This window comes from Ahaetulla prasina, chromosome 2 (assembly GCF_028640845.1).
Source record: "Ahaetulla prasina isolate Xishuangbanna chromosome 2, ASM2864084v1, whole genome shotgun sequence".
NCBI lineage: Eukaryota > Metazoa > Chordata > Lepidosauria > Squamata > Colubridae > Ahaetulla > Ahaetulla prasina.
The window spans coordinates 233086168-233093030 of NC_080540.1; positions in this window are offsets into that span (position 1 = coordinate 233086168).

The window sequence follows — 6863 nt, forward strand, 5'->3', positions numbered from 1 at the left end:
CCTTCAGGTAAGCCAATGTTCCTTCTCCTGTACGCTGCTAAGAGAGTCCAAAGCAATGGGATATACCCAAGCTAAATATCCCTAGGGCGGGAAAGGAAAGATTAGGAAGACTCAGCAACAGGAAGAACTCGCTGCAGGACCCTCCGTCCGAATGAGGCCTCGGCTGAGGCAAATTGGTCCATCTTGTAGTTTTTAATAAATGGCGAAGGAGAGGCCCATGTGGCTGCTCTGCAAATGTCCAAGATAGAGGCCTGGGTGGCCCAGGCAGCTGTGGTGGCCACGCTGCGGGTGGAGTGTGCAGTGATGCGGCCTGGAAGATGGTGTTTCTGCTGGTCGTAGGCCATGGAAATACAGGCTTTTATCCACCTGCCTATGGTGGATGGGGAGACTTTGGTGCCCAGAGCCCTTGGTTGAAAGGAAACAAATAGGGATTCTGTCTTCCTGAAAGGAACTGTTCTGTTGAGGTAAATACGCAGGGCCCTTCTTACGTCCAGCGTGTGCCACGGACGCTCCGATGGATGCTTGGGATGAGGACAAAAATCCGGTAAGATGACTTCTTGAGACCTATGAAAGCTTGTGTTTATTTTAGGAAGAAAGGTAGGGTCTAATCGGAGAATGACTCGGTTAGAGTGAATAATCAATAAGTCCTTCCTGACCGAAAGGGCAGCGATCTCGGAGATCCTGCGGGCTGAGGTTATGGCTATGAGAAAGGCGACTTTAAAGGTTAAGAGCTTAAGACTGGAGGAGCTCAAGGGTTCAAAAGGGGAAGACGTAAGCTTCTGAAGGACAAGGGTTAGGTCCCAGGTAGGGTATCTGTGTACCGGAGGCGGTCGAAGATTGTAAGCTCCCCTCAGAAAACGTCGGATACGGGGGTGTTGAGAAAGTGTGGAGGTCCCGTCACAGAATAAAACAGTGGCAAGAGCGGATGGTGTTGGTGGCTAAACCCTTGTCCAATCCGTCCTGGAGGAATTACAGGATATGTCTAATGGAGGCAGAAGTAGGTTCTATTCGATGTCTAAGACACCAGCGATGGAATGATGACCATGTGGCCTCGTAAATACGCGTTGTGGATGGGCGTCTAGAAGCCAGAAGGGTGGAGATGACCCCCATGGAATGTTTTTCTTTCCTTAGTATCTCCCTGTCAAGTGCCAGACGGCTAGTTGGTAACATTGAGGTTCTGGGTGGAGAATGGCTCCTTGGCGTGAAATCTGATCCGGTGGAATTCGCCAAGGTGGATTGACGGACAGGCTCACCAGATCCGCAAACCAACTCCGTCGAGGCCAGTAAGGGGCTATGAGGAGAACTTCTGCCTTCTGTTCCAAGATCCTTCGTATGACCCGTGGCAGAAGGGGAGTCGGGGGGAAGGCATAAAGAAGGCCCCGGGGCCACTGACATCGTAGAGCATCTGTTCCTTCTGCTCCTGGGGCTTGGAACCTGGAGAAGAACCTTGGAAGTTGTTTGTTGGTCGGGCTGGCAAAGAGGTCTACTATGGGTTGCCCGAATTTGATCGTGATTGTGAGAAACAGATCCGGATGCAGTTGCCACTCTGATTGATCGATGGTCGTCCTGCTCAGCCAATCCGCTTGTGTGTTGGCGACTCCGGATATGTGGGCTGCCTGTAGTGAGAGAAGATGTTTTTCTGCCCACAGGCCTGTGGCTGCAGCCTCTTTCATCAATATGCGGGATCGGGTGCCTCCTTGACGGTTCACATGGGCCTTTGTGGTAGTGTTGTCCGTCAGCAGTAGCACATGATGGTTTGATAGCTGCGCTTGGAAGTACCTGAGAGCTAGATGAGCAGCTCTCATTTCCAACCAGTTGATGTCGTTCTTGAGGTCGTTGGGGGACCAACGACCCTGAGTTACCTGGTCTGATAGGTGGGCACCCCAGCCATAGAGGCTTGCATCCGTGGTGAGGACGAGACGGCAATGTTCCTGGAATGAGCAGCCCTTTGTCAGGGCTGGAAACAGCCACCACTGTAGAGACTTTCTGACCTTTGGGGGAAGAGGAATTCTGATATCGGTATGGCTGTTGCCTGTTCTTTGATGTGGGAGAAGTAGCCATTGTAGGGGTCGTGAGTGAAGACGTGCCCAGGGCACGATCGACAGACAAGAGACCATCTTTCCCAATAACTGTGAGAGCAGTGAAAGTGGAACCCTCTTGAGTGCCTTTACCTTTTTTGTCGTGTCTCTCATGTTGAGGAGACGGTCTCGGAAAAGAAACACCTGGCCGGATCTGGTGTTGATTCTTGCTCCCAGATGGACAATTTCGGTCGTAGGCACTAGATGGCTCTTTGCTTTGTTGACCGAAAAGCCGTGATCCTGTAGGGATTGAATTGTTACCTGTAAGTCCCGTAACGCCTGCTGGGCGGAAGACGACAGAATCAATATATCGTCCAGGTAACATTGCATTCTTACTGGAATTGTGCGAAGGTGGGCCGCCACAGCATCCAGAATCTTGGTGAAGGTACGAGGAGCGGAAGATAGACCGAAGGGCAGGGCCCTGTATTGAAAATGGGCTCCGGCATAACTGAACCTGAGAAAGCGTCTGTGGGCTGGTCTGATGGGTACATGTAGATAGGCCTCCTTGAGGTCGATGGATGTTAGATAGTCCCCTCTTCTGATGCTTCCTAAGATTGAATTGAAGGAGTGCATCTTGAATCTGCGATATTTGATGTGAAGGTTCAGTTGCTTCAGGTCTAAGATGGCTCTGGTGCCGCCTGATTTTTTGTCCACTAGGAAAAGAATTGAATAGAAGCCGGTCCCCTGGTGAGGCGTGGGAACCGGTTCTATGGCACTGATGGACAAGGTGTTGAATCTCGTCTTCCATTTGAGCCCTCTTGGTGGGTTCTTTGGGAATCTGGCATTGGATGAATCTCCTCGGAGGATTTGAATTGAATTCGAGGGAGAGACCAAGGGTGATGATTTGCAGTACCCAGGCATTGGTTGTCGTGTGGGACCAGATAGGGACGAACTTGGTGAGACGACCGCCGGGATAGTCATTTGTTCCTGCGATAAGGTCGGAAGCCGGACCCACGGTAGGGACGTCTGGTCTGGGATTGCCTGGTCCTGTCACGAAAAGACTGTCTGTCCTGAAACCTGTCAGGGGGAGGTTGGAAGGAACGTTGATAGGTCGGGGATTGGAACCGGGATCCTGGGTGTGAAAAGGCTGTCTGCGGTAAGGAAGAGAAGGACGTCTATCTGAACGTCGAGACGTAGGGAAGGATCTTATGTTTGTCTTTTCCCTCAACTAAAATAGGGTCTAGGGCTTCACCAAAGAGAGATCCACCCTTAAATGGGGCAGCCGCTAACTGCCATTTGGTCTTCATGTCGGCTTGCCATTGTCTGAGCCATAACAGCCTCCTGGAGGTGATGCTGGAGGCAAGGGCTCGGGATGCAAATTTTGCAGAATTAAGGGTGGCATCCGCAGTGTATTCAGCAGCCGCTATCAATTTATTTATGTCCTGATGTAATCTGGAGTCATCCTGAGTAATCCTCTCCTGCATTTGTCTGAGCCATATCAAAGAGGTTCTAGCAAAGAATGAGGCTGCTGTGGCAGATCTGATAGCCCATGCAGCCGCTTGATGGGTTTTGCGGGTGGAGAGTTCCGCTCTGCGGTCCTCCGTTCGGAGACCTTCTGCTGCATCTGAAGGTATAATGTTGGAGGAAGAAGCCAAGGTGGCAATTGGGGTGTCTACGGTAGGAACCTTGAGGAGGTCCTCAAGATCTTGATCCGTCGTGTACATCTTTTTGTCTGAGCCACTAGGAGTAGGAATGGCACCAGGGTGACCCCACTGACGTTGGATGGTGTCCAAGAAGAGCTTGGGTGAAGGAATTACCCGTTGCTCTGAGACTGGTTCAGTAAAGAGGAATTTGTTGGGGTCTGACGGATCTGAAGCTCCCTCAGATTGGCGTAAGGCAACCCCCATGTTGCCGTAACTTTTGCCTTGTGTAGTAATGTGTAGAAAAGCTCATGGCGAAAAAGGCCGGTGGGAGCAGGTTTGTCTGGGGCAGACTCTTCGTCTTCAGACAGATTATACTCTGCTATGTCTTCCTCCCCCAAAAAGGAGTCCTCACTATGGTGTGAAGGGGTTGGAGAGCGTGTGCGCAGCGCATAGTCTGGGTGGGTGGCTATCAGAATGGGGTCTTTGGTCAGAGCTGCCCGAAGGAGATGGAGCTGGGAAACCTCTCTGAGTGAAGGCATTGTCAATGCCTTGAGAAATGGTTTGCATGATAAGATGACGTATATCCTGGGAAATGGCAGGATTACTGTCCTCTCTGTGGGAGACTCCCGCTGCTGTGGGAGTGAAGGTGGCAGAAGGTGCCTGATGTGGGGGCTCAGGCATGGCTCTAGAAGAATCTCCAAAAACTGTACAAATTGTTTCTTGGTTTTCTCCTGAACCACTAGGGATAGTGGGAGACCATCCAGGCTGATTTAATAGAGGAGAATCTTCAGTTAGTAGAACAGAAGTTTCCCTGCCTTCCTCTGCTAATCTTTGTTTTGCTTTATCAAATTGCCTATCCAAGGCCCGTTGTCTTCTGGAGGCATCTCTCTCTGCAGCAGCAGAGGTTTGGAGAGAAGTAGAAGACTTAGATTTGGTGGCAGAAGCCCTTGATTTGGATCTGCTCTTGTGAGGGGGAGGAGCCACGCTAGTAAGGTGTCCTTGGGAGGGCGAGGCAGAAGCCCGGAAAGGAGATCTGCTGCGATCCGCCATCTTGTAAATGAGGCCTAGTGGTTATCAGAGGCCTTGGAATATATGCCCAAATAATATAGTGGCCCTGATCTGAGAATCCTGGAATAAGGTCAAACAATAAGGGCCAGTTAGCACCAAGCTGACACCACAGCTGGATTCAAAGCATTCAAAGGCTGCATGGGGGGTTGCTTGGGGGGGGTGTCCCCAAATGGCGCGAAGCAGGCACCACTGCTCCTATAGCGCCCTTTTTACTGCAGCGTTGGCAGGGGGAACTAGCCTCCGACACCACGGATCTTTTTTGCCACCCCCGCAGGCGCGAAGCCGACACCACGGCTTCTCCTGCGCTCCGCTGGCCTCCACTTACAGTTTGGTGAGGTCCAGCGATGTCCGTTCCTCAAACCGGCGATTCTACGAGGCTTGAGAGGCTTGGAATGTGAAAAAACGGCCGCCGGCCTTCGGGCGGCTCAGCTGAGCGGCGCTGGGCTGCGCGCGAAGCGCGAGCCTCTTTCCTTGCCGCTCCGGCTCTCAGCAGTCAAGAAAAAACAATTGGGCACTTTAAAACTTTTTTTAAGAATTTTTCCTAATTTATTGAAGTCCTATGAGCTGATAAAAGAGTCAAAAGCAATGGAGCTAAAGGAGGTAGTCTCTCTATGGCCGACTGAGTTAATAAACTGGAGCTAAACAGGAAGAGGAGGTGTGTTTAAACAAATTCAACTCAGTCTCAGGCCAATCAGATGAAGTTAACAACCCATTGCTTTGGACTCTCTTAGCAGCGTACAGGAGAAGATTGCATTTTTCAAAACTCTGAAGAAACGATTGAAGCAGTTCATGAAGTTCGTCTTTTTTCATAAGCATACATTTACAAACATTAAAACTGGGCCCAGGTTTTATATTCTATGTATATAACTTAATTACAATCCTAAAAATTATCTACATTTATAGGCCTTACACTACTGAAGTTAATAGAATGTGTGGAGTGGCTCTGGAACTTGAGCTACTTATACATTGGCTTTGGAATTTAAGCTGCTTACTACAAATAGAAATCAATCTCCTCATCTTATTAGACCATCTTAAAAAGGATATATTATTAGAACTTACAATTCTTAGCTACATTTTAAAATCAATATTCAATATGCATTGATTTCTTAAAAGTTTGGATATAGTAAGTACAGTGTTTAGAATTAAAGTTTTCCTAATTAAGTTATTTTTTAAAGAGCCCCTTTTTATGAACAACATAAAAACTTCACTGAAATCACATTCTGAAATTTTAAAAAATGTACTAGTCACAGACCTTCAAAAACAATATGTAATCTCTACAATATTCTGTAGAAAGCTGTTTACCTTGACAAGCACCTGTATAGCTTTCTATGCTTAAGCATCCAGAATTAAACTAAAAGGAAAATATAATAACTCTTCCAACTCAGAGTGAATACTGTATGCCCATGGGAAGTTCAAACAACCAAGTCTCTAGCCTATACAGTTCTACTTTTTCTATATAACTCCATTTCTCATATGATCCCATCTGTTTTGCAACAGAATCTATTAGAAAAACTTGTATTGATTTTCTCATGTTCACCTTCACATTTAAAAAACGACATACTTCTTTTTAACTTAATTTCTCTATATAATCTGATCTTTGTCAAACATTTATGTGTTTATATATCCTATTATCAGAATTGCATATTTAAAAGTGGCACACATGGAAAGATTGAAATAATGTTTGATAAAGTTCTAAAGGACAATTCTACAGACACTTCTACTTAGAAGTAATGTTAACCAACTCATAGAACAAAATGACAAAACAGAACCAAAGCAAATCAAACAAAATGGAGGCTCAACAATCACCCTATCCACAAGGCCTGGGAGAACAACAAGGTTTCCAATATTTATCTGATTGACATAACGATGAATGCCCAACACATCTTGGGGGGGAGAGAGATTGCCCAGAGGCAGAAATTGCAACAAAATATGCACATTTCCAGGATTCCTTAAACTGACATTCTTTAATTAGTGGGACCTGGAGATTACCAATCTTGCTGGACTATACCAGATTGATTTATTTATTTTGTCACACGGTATATATAAGCATAAGCATGAAATAACTATACAATATATAAGCATATATATAAGCATAAATAATAACTATATTAATTGGATATAATGAAAGGAAACA